This window comes from Colias eurytheme, chromosome 28, assembly GCF_061535395.1.
Source record: "Colias eurytheme isolate Ceu_HAF_F1 chromosome 28, ilColEury1 Martin Lab GWU primary, whole genome shotgun sequence".
Classification (NCBI taxonomy): Eukaryota; Metazoa; Arthropoda; class Insecta; order Lepidoptera; family Pieridae; genus Colias; species Colias eurytheme.
This window is the reverse complement of record NC_143007.1, coordinates 1,478,915-1,493,427: the sequence shown is the minus strand read 5'-3', so window position 1 is coordinate 1,493,427 and position 14,513 is coordinate 1,478,915. Positions and strand designations below refer to the sequence as shown.

At 33.1% G+C, this 14,513-nt stretch overlaps 1 protein-coding gene and 2 long non-coding RNA genes across 3 annotated transcripts in view; 1 reads left to right on the top strand and 2 right to left on the bottom strand.

The window, feature by feature from the left end:
* The window catches only part of LOC149896461 (homeobox protein invected-like), a 65,613-nt gene that overhangs the window by 26,185 nt on the left and 24,915 nt on the right, over window positions 1–14,513 (bottom strand). The gene's annotated exons all lie outside the window — the stretch shown is intronic.
* On the bottom strand, window positions 125–1,141 carry LOC149896463 (uncharacterized). The gene is made up of 3 exons (XR_016458310.1): window positions 1,005–1,141; window positions 683–863; window positions 125–341 (listed from the first exon to the last, which is right to left on the bottom strand). It is a non-coding gene; the product is annotated as an uncharacterized LOC149896463 (long non-coding RNA).
* On the top strand, window positions 1,283–2,452 carry LOC149896462 (uncharacterized). Its single transcript, XR_016458311.1, has 3 exons — window positions 1,283–1,517; window positions 1,667–1,840; window positions 2,181–2,452. It is a non-coding gene; the product is annotated as an uncharacterized LOC149896462 (long non-coding RNA).

The window sequence follows — 14,513 nt, the reverse complement described above, 5'->3', positions numbered from 1 at the left end:
ATTTACATCACAATGAATAATTCCTGCACTAACAGTTTAATGGTATTTATATTTTTATTTTAAATTTAAATCAATTATTGTATTTGCATAATATAGAGTAGATAAATAATTCAAAAACTTGCAGTACTTATGTATACTTTTAATTTCATTTTTATTAAACTTAAAATGAAAACAATGTAGGTACTATATTAAGGTACAATTAAATTTTTACATTTTCTTTGAATATTTTAAGTGTAGACATGGTGGCGCCTCCCCCAACTTGAAGTTCTCACTACCACATGATCATCTCCCAAGCCGGTACTTCCTTGTTCAATGTTTGGGCAAGCCGGCAATCAACACAACTGTGAAAGATAAATTGGATTTAAACTGATTCTTTGTTGCTTTAAAATTTAATAAGTACATTTAATATGTTTTCTTTTATTATTAAAGGGCTTGTCATGGTGTATGTAATTTAAGATGTTTTTATAAACAATGTCGGTATAGTTTGTTAAATAATAAATACTTTATTTGTTAATCATTTTTCAAGTATATTAACATTTTAGTGTTTTATCTTGCAATTCTTAATATCGTATTAAAAAAAAAGTTAAACGTGTAGGTGTGTAATTCCTTACAAAACTGTTAATATAAGTAGCTTCTAACCAAACATAGATAGGTTTGCTTATAAATTAATATAAATATTTACTTTTGACCAGCTGCTCTAGTTTTTGTGAACTCCCAAATCATTTGCACTTAAACTTTCAGCAGAGAATTCTATCAACTTCGTCTCATCATAACTTTTACCTCGTTGGGAGTTATTCATGTACCTATCTTTGTCTTTGTAATTTCGGGGTCAGGGAGCTTCGCGCACTCTGCACAATGTTCTGCTGTAAGTTAAATAAAAATTACTTCAATTAAGTAACAATAATCAAAACAGACGAAATCATGCAAAAACCAAAACTTTATTCGTAAAAATATATCTCTGTAGTCTGTTATCATAAATCGTCCTTACTCGTACTTTATCTTACCTTGCTATTTCAATATTGCTTTTTCGCACTTTCTCATTTATCCAGAGATGAGATTCACATATTTAGGTTTAAGTTTATCTGAAATTTTAGATAATAATATGAATTATGAGGACAGTGACATGACATTTTGATTTTTGACGTTTAATGTTCGATACAAATCATTACGACTTGGCCTAAAAGCCTCGTAGCCAAGCCATTAATCTTAAAAAAATGGACAAAACTTCGGAATTCATTCGCTCTTCGGACATTGTAGGCAATCGTATAGTAATCATGTTGAAAATGCTCCCGGTACCAAAATAAAGTAAGATTATTTTGTGAACTCAACAAAACAAGGTTGTTATTATAAAAATGGCGGTGATTGAAAATTAAACGTCAAAAATCCAAATGTCATAATCACTGTCCTCGTATTGTTATCTAAAATTTGGATAAATCAAATTGAAAAATTGCGAAAGATAAGTAATATGCATTAAAGAATGCATGAAAGAGGCATGAAAGAGCAATTGAAATAGCAAGGTAAGATAATATACGAGTAATAGATATATCTAAAACATTGAACGATTTACGATAACACAGATATATTTTTACGAATAAAGTATTGGTTTTTGCATGATTTCGTCTGTTTTGATTATTGTTAATTGAAGTAATTTTTATTTAACTTGCAGCAGAACATTGTGCAGAGTGCGCGAAGCTCCCTGACCCTGAAGTTACAAAGACAAAGGTACATAAATAACTCCCAACGAGTTAAAAGTTATGCTGAGACGAAGTTGATAGAATTCTCTGAAAGTATAAGTGCAAATGATTTGGGAGTTCACAAAAACTAGAGCAGCTGGTCAAAAGTAAATATTTATATTAATTTATAAACAAACCTATCTATGTTTGGTTAGAAGCTACTTATATTAAAAGTTTTCTAAGGCATTGTACCTACACATTTAAGTTTTTTTTAATACAATATTAAGAATTGCAAGATAAACAACTAAAACGTTGAAATACTTGAAAAATTATTAACAAATAAGGTATTTAACAAACCATACCGACATTGTTTAAAAAACTTCTTTTTAGACATTTACATAAGTACACCATGACAAGCCCTTTAATAATAAAAGTAAACATATTAAATGTACTTATTAAATTTTAAAGCAACAAAGAATCAGTTTAAGTCCAATTTATCTTTCACAGTTGTGTTGATTGCCGGCTTGCCCAAACATTGAACAAGGAAGTACCGGCTTGGGAGATGATCATGTGGTAGTGAGAACTTCAAGTTGGGGGAGGCGCCACCATGTCTACACTTAAAATATTCAAAGAAAATGTAAAAATTTAATTGCACCTTAATATAGTACCTACATTGTTTTCATTTTAAGTTTAATAAAAATGAAATTAAAAGTATACATAAGTACTGCAAGTTTTTAAATTATTTATCTACTCTTTATTATGCAGATACAATAATTGATTTAAATTTAAAATAAAAATATAAATACCATTAATCTATTAGTGTAGGAATTATTCATTGTGATGTAAATATAAAGTTTTTGTTTATTGCATTTTAAGTTTTAAAGGCTGGTACTATAAATAAAACTTAATTTTTTTAATCAAGGGTGTTTTTTATATGCTATTTAATTAAATTTTTGGATTTGAGTTATATATATCTACCTAATTGTTTTTAATAAATATTTAAGCTAAATAGAATTGAATCTAATTTCGAATAATTCCATGTTTTATCACTTTTTTTATATAAATGATATCAAGAGAAGTAAAGGAGCAAATGATTTGTCAATAAATAAATAAAAAGGACTAAATAAAGATTTTGGATTCATAAATGTTTTTTATTGCACTTAAACATTTAAAGTAGGATATTGCTTCCTATTGAAAAAAATATATTCATGTTGCGCTGGCACTATGGCTTCTTGAATACTATCAATGCTTCCATGTGGTTACTCTGGGTAATCTTATTCCTAGTGCTCGGAATTGATTGTAGAATCTGGAAATAAATAATGGTTTTATTTCTCAAAATTAAATGAGATCCTTAACAACAGATTACATAAGTATAATATGGGGTATTTGAGTGTAGATTTACTTTTATAGTCTTATATTCTATATAGGTAAATAATAACATGATAAAATATATTGAATCATGAAGAAATAATAAACAATCTTTTATAGATTTACATTAAGTATTAGATAACATTTATGTTTAGGGAATAAGTAGAGTTGCATTTTATTATACAGAGAAATAACAAGTGGAGAATGTGTACATAAACAGACGTATTTTTAAATAGATTTGCATTGGGTATGGTACTTACATTATATGGTACCTACTTACACAGATAAATCTGTAGGTTATATTGTATTTTCAAATTGTTCATATGATGCCCCCATATCTCATAGGGACTCGTGATGATTACGCACTTGTTTACTATTTAGGTACACGATTCTTCTTAAATCAAAAGGTTTGAAGCCTTTTCTTCGAACAAGCCGATGTAAAGTTCTATTATTATCTGATAACTGTCAAATTGTCAAATAGATCGCAGTTCGCACCGGTCCCAATAATTGAGTGAACTATTACGAGTGACGTCATCAAAATTGCTAGAAAAACAAAATCAGTTTAACGCTGCAACAAGCTTGCGTTAAGGGTGTCACGGTACGAAAAGACATAGTAATGTTATACTAAGCTTGCTATAAGAGATGCCGGTTACCCCCCAGATCACTAAAAAGTTACAATTACTTACAATTCGTACATTTTATACAGGGTGTCCCACTTTCGGTATACTAAGCGCAAAGGGACTTGTAGTTTTGCATACGCTGAGTACGTAAAAAATAATTATAAAATTCCAGACGCATTTTTTTTAAAAATAGAGGAATTCTTAAAATTCCATGTGTACACCCCCAACAAGCAAACCGCCCAACTTTGCCACCCGCATGTGAGCTATCGTTTAAGATTATGTTTTCATAGACAAAATACTCACATTAGCGGAGCGGTATATGCCGGCTGCGCGAAGCTAGAGACGAATACATGGATTTTAAGGAAAAATTTAGCAAAAAATTTTTCGCGTAATTTTGTTATTTAAGTATTTTTTATGTGATCAGTGTATGCAAAACTACAAGTCCCTTCGTGCTTAGTATACCGAAAGCGGGACACCCTGTATAGTAATATGACATGTAAATGGTAATAGTTTTATATTTTACATTTAAATAGGTTGAATACATAAAACTACTAATGCAAAATCAATGTAATTATTTTATGTTACTTTCTTAATCCTACTGTCAGAGATTATAAATGCCTGAATCAATTACGTTATATTATGATTAGAAATTTATTATATCTATTGAAAGATAGAATTGTTGATAGCATACTATGAGCTAGGGAAGATAGAATCTGTTAGTAATGTTTTTATTCTACAAAATAGTGTATTACATGAAGTAAGTACATATTCCTTTTAAAAACAATTATTTTATAAAGACTTATTTTTGAAATTATATTGTAATTTAAGTAATAGAATTTAGATGTCTTCAAGACTTTGTCAATTAAATTATTCGAGTAGGTACTTATAAAAATAAAAATAAAAATCAACCAACAAATCAAAAGAGACGAGGACAATATTCATGATACATTGTAGATTAATTACGTAAATTTAAGCACATAGCATATTATAATTTAAAACGAGTTACTACATAGTATAAAACAAAGTCGCTTTCTCTGTCCCTATGTCCCATTGTATGCTAAAATTTATTTTGATGCGGTTTTTTTAATAGATAGAGTGATTCAAGAGGAAGGTTTTAGGTTTTAGACAAAGCGGGCGAAACCGCGGGCGGTAAGCTAGTATTATAAAGCAATAAGTACCAAAAATATACCAACATATAAAAAAAATTACTTAATTAATTATATCTCGCTAGTGACAACCCTGAACACCGTCTGGGTGGCCCGCGACTCTGATACTGTGGCAGTACAATAAAACAACCGCAGAGAGAGATAGCAGATGTGACGTCATTCGCCTCTCGCTCGCACGCGCTAATGAATCGTTATTTGTGATGTTTGTGAGCTAAGTATTTAGTACTTATTTAAATATTATCTAATATCGTGGGTAAATTTTAAGTACTATTATATTATGCATTATAATGTTTGTCCGTCTTTCACGTGTAAACAAAAGAGCTGATTAGGATGAATTTCGTACGCAGATAGATTGCGTAATTTGTAATGCATTAGCGAATTGTTAATGGGGCTAAAGACACAAAATAGGGCATATTAGTCGGTCTAGGACTTTTAGTTTAGGGCCGATTTTTCAATCCTTGGTTAAAATTTATCCGTCCAATAAAGTATTACACGAACATTTTAAAATGTCACCTGTAAACTGTCAAATACGGACAATTAGAATACATTTTTGAAATGGTAGTTTAATACGTTATTCGATGAATAAATTTTAACCAAGGATTGAAAAATCAGCCCTTAGTAGAATTTTCTTTTCTACAATTCTATTTTTATAAGTTTAATAATAATTGATTCATTCAAAAACTCTATAGCAATTTTATAATGCATTCTCATAATATTTTTTGCCTTTACGTTATGAATTTGCTCATATGTAGTAAGTTCAGCTATACTTTATTTCAATAATTACTTACTTACTTACTTATTTCAACAATACCTTTTCTAAATCTTTACCAACTTCTAATAAACCTAAGCCTGTGTTACTTTAAATTAAAGCATAAGCAAAGCAACATTTAAACTGTTATACATAAGTACCTACATTAAATCCTAATCAACATTTTAACAGTCACACATATTATATGACACTATTAAACATCATGCCTAACCCTCAAATAAAACCCAACAACTTATTACTCCATACATTCTTTATCATTGAAACCCCAAAAGTGTACCCATTAACACATGCCATAAAATTATTCCAAGTGTAAAACAACTAAATGATGTGAAAACATCAACACTATCACAACACCACACACTTCAAATCAATAAATGAAATTGCGAAAAAAAACACCCTGTATCATCCCCTTGTGACTAATGATCCGGAATTCTTTATCTACAGCGCGCACTCTGCATTGCGAGAATTCAATTTAGTCGCGAAACAGTGTGATTTTTAATCGACTAGAAGATATACGGGGTGATGTTTTTGGAGATTGTATTTTTCTTATACAGAGAAAATTGTAATGTTCTAATAATATCTAAATACTAACGTCCTGTACGTACGTACGTAGGTACTATAAAGACTAACCATAGGTGCCCAGATTGACCGGAGTAATCTATAGGTACTTAATATTATAAAACTGAAGAGTTTGTTTGTTTGAACGCGCTAATCTCAGTAACTACTGGTCCGATTTGAAAAATTCTTTCGGTGTTAGATAGCCCATTTATCGAGGAAGGTCATCACGCTAAGACTAACAGGAGCGGAGCACTGCTAGTATTACTATTTTTTTTTTTTTTTTTTTTTAACGTGAGGAAATTCATCATGAATACCGTCTGCTTCGGGGGCAGCAGCACGGTTATGTCAGACTCCTACTGACTAAAACCTCACGGTGGCCTACTACCGCGCAAGTAAAGAGGGGATCCCGGGATCTCCGGTAGGAACGCTCACGGTACCCCTCGCGCGCCTGCCATTGGCAATCCACTCGTATGTAGTCGCGACTACCCTACGCGCATGCCTATCACTGCAACAGACTGCAGCCACAACAGTCTGTCACCCTCCTCGCGTTGCCTATTGAATGTGCGCAGCCCCCGCCGCGCACACTCTGCAACGATAAAGGCAGGAGCTCGTCAGGTCTCCTAAGTGACTCGACGTCCCCTGCGGCGTGCTCTGCGACGCACGGGATTCCTACGCTCCCGGTCGCGCTCAGCACTTTCTTTCTGTGACATCACTGCATCACAGAAAGACAGCACTGCCATCCACGCATCCTCTCTTCCACACATAGCACCAACTACGGTCGGAAGTGAGAGGTCAGATCCAACCATAGCACGCAGTGCATCGCGTTCCGCTATCCACGCCGGACACGACTCCAAGGTGTGCTGAGCCGTATCCTCCTCACAATCACAATGGTGACAGGCAGCATTTGGCTGTTTTCCTATTCGACACAGATACTTGCCGAAGCAACCATGCCCCGTCAGAATCTGTGTCGTACGGAAAGAAAGCGAGCCGTGGCGCCTTGTCATCCATTGCCTAAATACAGGCAAAATGGCATGGATAGACACCATGCCATATTGCGCGTTCCCTAGCCGTCTGGCCCATGCCTCCGTGGCCTGTCGTCGGAGTCTTGCCCTACGCCTGTCCATATCTATAGGAGATATGCTCCGATGCAGGCCTACGTCTTCTCGCCAGTGGAACATGGTTGAGAGAATCTCCGCTTCCAAGTCCCAGGGGAGACATCTCGCTAGTAAGCAAGCTGCGTCATAAGAGACTGTACGGTATGCCCGGGCGACTCTGATTGCCATCATCCTTTGAGGCCTACGTAAGAGGCTGATATTTCGGCTCGTCAACGAGTCAGCCCAGACAGGAGCTCCATAAAGAGCCATCGACCGCACAATCCCCTCATACAGCTTGCGACATGATTCATTTGGTCCCTTAATGTTGGGCAGTAAACCACTGCTAGTATTACTATAAAGCAATTTCTACAATTAAAGGGGCTTGTTGGTCGATTTTAACAAAACTGCTAATCCAAATATTTTAACCAGGCTAAGACGATTAACAAGACAAAACGCAAGGAGGGTCAACTAACTGGTGTATTCTAGTAATGGAGTGAAACCCATTAAATATGGCCGCTGTTTACACCGGCGCGAATAATTGTGCTCGCGAATGTTTATATTATGGTATACATTTTGTAAAAAACTTGAATACCTATCTAATGAAATCAAAATGAGTTTACAAATGAAAGTGACGTTTCATAATAATATATAAATTCGCTTGTGTGGGGAGCACACGTGTCAGAAGTGAAACTTCTATGGCAAAGTTCAAATATATCAAAATCGTTGCCTTACTCAATGACGTGACGGTATTGCCACAGTATTACCATTATTTCCTACAGTAGTGCGACGAATGTACTTGTGCAGAGAAACGGAGGGGAACTGGCGGGGGTCGGGCGACGCGGGCCGCGTAAAGCGAACACGCTTAGTTTGCTTTACCTAGTGCGAAAGGATGACGCAGTCGTATTTTTTGTGTAATAATTTTATTATACATAGGTACTTACATATTCTATTATGGCGCGCACAAACTGTTCGGTTTACGGATGTAAATCTACATTGAAATCCCAGAAGGAAACAATATTTCAGAAAGATTGTATTAATTGTATCTGTTGAATTAAAATCAAAGCTATATATAATATATGTTGTCCTCATTATTTTCTGATCAGATTGTACATCCCAATGCGAATGCATTACTTAGTTAAATGTTATAATATACAATTAAGAACATCCAAAAATAAAGTGTCCACGTAAATAATATTTAGCAGTGGAATATCTGTAATTATATATTTATGAACAAATAATTACATCAGATTTAATAATCGCAATTATTTTGAATGTACGTATGAATAAAGATTTCATCATAATATTAATAATCACAATTGTTTTATTTCCCATTTGTTGCAACCCTAGCGTATTTTCGTGTGGCAGCGTAAGTACCTACGCTGGCGGCGGCATCGCGCGACATCAAAGGCGATTCCTTACTGTAGGAAATAATGGTAATACTGTGGTATTGCCATGACGCGACCTTTAAATTTTACTCTCAACGCGCCTAAAGAAATTTCACTTCAGAAATAACAATGTTTAGTGTGTACTTACATATTATTAAATCGTATTCTCCGAAGTTTTAAATCACTTCCTGATAATATCTCTGCTAGACTTTTTGACATAAACTCTCATTCATGTCACTTCAACTGACAGATGAACTAAACATATCAAGAAGCTGTTAAACCCTGAATAAGAAACTAAACGTATAATAAATAAATAATACAAACAGTGTAAACCTTATTCTAAAACGCTTGACTAATCGTTCAAGTAATTATCCCATATTGAGACTACAACTTGGCGGGAAGCGCGCCAAGATGGCGGCCTGTCAAATTTGACATTTACAAGTTTCGCGCGCAACGAAATGAAATAGCTGATGTTAATTGTGAAGATGTTATTCTTAATGGGGATTTGAAGTTATTGCTGTAAAATTTTAAGCTTGAAACACAAAGGGCAAATGTCTTTGCTGATTAAGCCACTGGTTGCCTCTTTAACTAAGATTTTTATATATTATCTGTCCTATTTTACAGATAATATTATGTTCTGTGTAGGCAAAACTGATAATTTAGAAAAACAAAAAAAAGCCAAATAAGCTTCCGATGTATGTTCCTGTCCTTCTTTACAAACTTTATTTTTCTGGAACACGTGACATACAGGTAGATTTACAAAAAATATTATATTCTCACAATTCATTTATATGAATGACAAATTTCCATAACCATACTAAAAACAATAAGCTAAACTCAAACTCAAACTCAAACATTTATTTATTCAATTAGACTTCTTCTAGAAGCACTTTTTAAACGTCATTAGGTACATATTTTTAACATTTACCACCGATTCGGAAAGCAGTATCTACGGAGAAGAATCGGCAAGAAACTAAAAACTAAACTTAGCTATGATTTGGGATCCACCGTTGTTTTATGAAACGTCGAAAAGAATAGAGGTTATAGTAGTAGTAAGTATATTTTGTAATAATCAATAATTTCTACACAGATCTACATATTTCCTAATGTAAACCAAACAACATTAGCAATGGCGCCACAATATGGCGGCCTGTCAAAAGTGACGTTTACTAGTTTTGGCGCGTTCTACGCTTCATTGTGGAGATTTTAATTATACTAAGATGATACCTATGACAGTTCGTCTTAGTGATTGCTCGTATGATGGATCGTGTCGATACTTTACTATTTTATAGGCTAAGGCGTGGTTTGCATTCAGCCACGTCGGTAAACATGTTTTTACAAATATTATAAAATGAATTTTTAACGTCTATTATGTAAACGAAACGGTAAGTAAAACGAAAGTTTTCCAAAACATTAAAATGCACCTTATCATTTTCTCGTAATCTTTAACCCGTTTAACACAGTGTATATTATTTTATCATGAAAATGGAATCCCCCATTTAATTTTTCTAAAAAACTTATATTATCATAGGTAAGTAAATTAACGCGAACGGTAATTAATTAATTAATTATGCTGCGATCTTCTGTTCCATTCAATAGAGAATGAACTATAGCTTAAGCATGGAAAAAATGTGAACTCGTTTCCATTATCGAAATTTGTTTATCGATACTTTCCGCACTAGTCGATAAATGCCAACGATGTAAGTTTTGAAGGACGTAAACGTAAAGTCAGATTGATATAATTTCTCGTAAATGTTAAGAATTGTTATAATTCCAACGGAATATCATTGTAATGGCATAAAGCTACGTAAAAATTAATAAATGCCATTTTTAGACGCCTCCAATACGTTTCTAATTTAATGGTGACGCCATTACAAGTTTGTCTCTTGAGAATAACTGTCAGTGTCATAGGGATCATCTTAGGCCGCGCCGGGTATAGTTTTTGTTTATGTTAGTTGAATATAATTATAGTACAGATATAATAGTAGAACGTATAAATTTAGAAAAAAATATACTTACCTACGATTGGCTACATATTATGCAATAGTTACCACTAGGTCCTAGGAAATATAAAAATTAAAAATGTATAGAATTAATAATAAATACGACCCTATAAAATTTCCCTACAAATCCAAACCCCTTAAAGAAAACCATCACTTTGCCCTGCCCCATATTATATTGCCCCATACGGGGACAAGTTAACTGACAGTTAAGTTAATCATCGGATATAAGATCAAGGGTTAATCCAACGGGTCAGGGGTTAGGAAATTAGTAGCGAATACTTGACTAGCGGAAAATCTGATTAAGATAAGGCTCGTCTCGGACATGAGCGGTAGCGATTTAATATATTTTATTTATGTTTTTAAATGTGGTATATTTTTATTTGTTATTTATGGTACAATTATTCTAGCAATTTTTTTTCCGCTGTTGCTTTGATTATGGTTATAATGTAAATTATGTATTTATTAAATAAATAACCACAAGTATACTGTATAACTATCCAAATAAGCAGTAGGTATTGTTATATAATATAAATAAACAGCTATAATTTGAAATTAATTCTATTAGTCTTTTAAAAGTTCCAGTTTTAAATCAGAAGATGCGTTGTTTATATGAGAGAAGTACTTACATCCATACTAATATTATAAATGCGAAAGTAACTCTGTCTGTCTGTCTGTCTGTTACTCAATCACGCCTTAACTACTGGACCAATTTGTATGAAATTTGGTATAGAGATATTTTGATACTCGAGAAAGGACATAGAATAGGTTTTATCCCGGAAATCCTACGGGAACGGGTTTTTCTTTGAAAAAGCGGGCGAAGCCGCGGGCTGAAAGCTAGTTGTTTATATATTTTGTTCATTGAAATATATAAGAGAAGCAATACAATATAATACAAGCAATCATTTACAGAAAATATCGAACTAAATGCTACAATTATTATAACTCCAAAGTCTTACTTTTGCACAAAAGAATATTACCCGCTCAATCCCATGGCTTAAACCAAAGCAAAAAGTCGGAGGTGCAAATGAAAATAGTTGATAGCGAAACAAATCGAACTTTACACGTCACAGTTCAATTGTGAAGGCATTTAATTAAACGCCTGTTTGTTTTAACGCCGGTGCGTTTGTAAAATGTCAATATTTTTTGTTTAAACGCAACATAAAAAATCGTGTGTGCGGATAGACGTGTCAGAAGTGAAGCGTCTTTGGGCAGAATTAAAGATACAAAAATCTTCACCTTACTCCATGACGTGACGGTATTGCCATGACGTGACCTTGAAATTTTACAAAGTCAAACATTTATATTTTATTCAACTAGACTTCGATTAGAAGCCCTATCGAATCGTCAAAAGACATCATACATTATTTACCTATCACCGGTTCTGAAAAGTTTCTACAGAAACGAGCCGGCAACAAAATCTACAGTTGCTCTTTTTGTTTTAACAACATCATAAATATTAAATTATGTTATAAATCGCAACTAATGCTACAAAAAAACATAACCATTTATTAAAATAAAACATTAAATACCAACTTATTTAAATAATTTGCCTTATACAATAAACGAACCTCCCTAACATTCCCTCGAAGGGAGGAAATTTCAGCCAAGTTTGCCAATTAAAAGTCACTCAGATGTTAAACTTTATGGTATGGCTTTTACCCCGGTTTTGTGCGGATTTTAATAAGTTTATTTAGAGGGATTTGATTACAAAATGGTTTATTTTTAGACGATTACTAGATTTCCGCCCGCGGCTTCGCCCGCGTTTTCAAAGGAAAACCCGCATAGTTCCCGTACCCGTGGGATTTCCGGAATAAAACCTATCCTATGTGTTAATCCAAGTTATCCTCTATATGTGTGCTAAATTTCATTGTAATCGGTTCAGTAGTATTTGCGTGAAAGAGTAACCAACACACACACATCCTCACAAACTTTCGCATTTATAATATTGGTAGGATAGGATTAGTTTGTGTGTGTGTAACTAGCATTTTTAAAGGTGTATACTGTATAAGGTGCTTACGAATTTAGCGACATATATACCTACTTAGTTCCTCATCCAGTTATCTATAGACTAGATTGAATATTCGTTCGTAAAAAACGGTAAAACAATTCACTGTCTTGTTTCTATTACCATAACTATTTAAAAAAACTGTACTATTAGGTACACTTTCAAATTTAAACAATTGAACCAATTTTTATGGTTCTCTACATTTTCGCCGAAAATTCTTTGTCAGATTTTCACTTGCCAACGGCCAACCAACGTTTCGTTATAGAATTATATTTCGCCGAATAATCTAATTTTGTTTTATTTCCCAACCTCACAGTTACCAACTGTGAGGTTGTAACTTGTACCTAACAGTTCTTTCCGAGTAAAATTCGTATTAGTACTTATTATGATACTTTGAACGATAAATCCACACAAGCAAAGCCGCGGTCTGATAACTAGTAACTTACTTTTAAATTAGCCTCCCATACTTATGTATAGCATATACATACCTATTTCGCACCTCTACACTAAGAAGCTATAATTACCGGTATCGGTATAGGTATCGTTATCGGTATGGTTATTATCACGTAACAGTTAATTAACAGTTATAATTATGCGTTATAATGGCTACTTTTCACTGTATGGTGTGAATCACACGGCTGTTATTAGCTACTTTGTCATGTAATTATGACGATTCTAATGAGGTTTTGTTGAATATGTAGGTGTAATTTGTGTTATTTTGGTGATTTTATTTTTAAAATATGAGGTGGAAGACAATTTTTTACAAGGCTAAGTAAAATACATGTGTTTGTTTCTCAATGTATTTAGGTCTGGGGATATAATATAGGTATTTAAAAGCTAAAGCATAACATTAAGTATGCGAAATACCTATTTGAAATTTCTCATTAAGAGAAATAATTTAATGGTTAGTATTTTCTTAATTACTAGTCACAGCTTTCCCTGGATTAATAAACCTATGCCTTGTAAGTTTTCCTACTATATGAAGAAAAAATTATTCATCAGGCGATAGGTATAAAAATGTACCTATAAACGAACTATCGCAGTTTTAATTAGGTAGTAGATAATTATGTATATCCCAATCCAAAATAATATAAAACAAATAAACATTAAAACAAGCATGCCATTTACAATCTATCAATTAAAAAATTAGCATACCGGTCAAATGTGGCTACTTGACCACATTTTTTTACTTTTTCTTAGCTAACTTATTTATATTAAACTTTTATTAACATTTTATGATTTGTTCATGTCATAAATGATTTCATCATTCACTTTTACTAGGTATTTCTTTAAAATATATTGAATCTGACATTATTTACAAATAAACGTAATACAGGTCAAGTTGACACTGATGTGGTATCTTGACCTTGCACACCAGTTTTCATAGGTAGATGCTTAACATTCTTGTTTTAGGCTAAGTTGCTATTACTTTTTAATTCTTCGACTTTTTAAATATTGCAGCCCGAAGTTTTACAATAAACTGTTAGGCTCTGGCTACCTGGTCAAGTTGCCACGGGATTTGTAATGATTTCATACAAAGCATTACATGTCGGATAGGGTTGTCACAAACAAGACACAAATTTTAATGAACTATTTATTTATTAAACTAAATTTAATACATATGTATATGTATATTACTTAATACTTATAGGTATTTATTAATAGGTAAGGAAACATTTATTTTTCATTAGAAATATGCTAAATCGTTGTCATCAAAGAGAGTATAAGTATCTGGATTGTCCGAAATTTGCAGCAAATTTATTGATTTTACTATGCAAAACTCGAAACAGATAAAAAAAGGAAAAAATGCAGTCACGTTATTTTTTGTGTCAACCCTAGGCGTAGGTCAAGTTGCCACGCAGCGGTCAATGG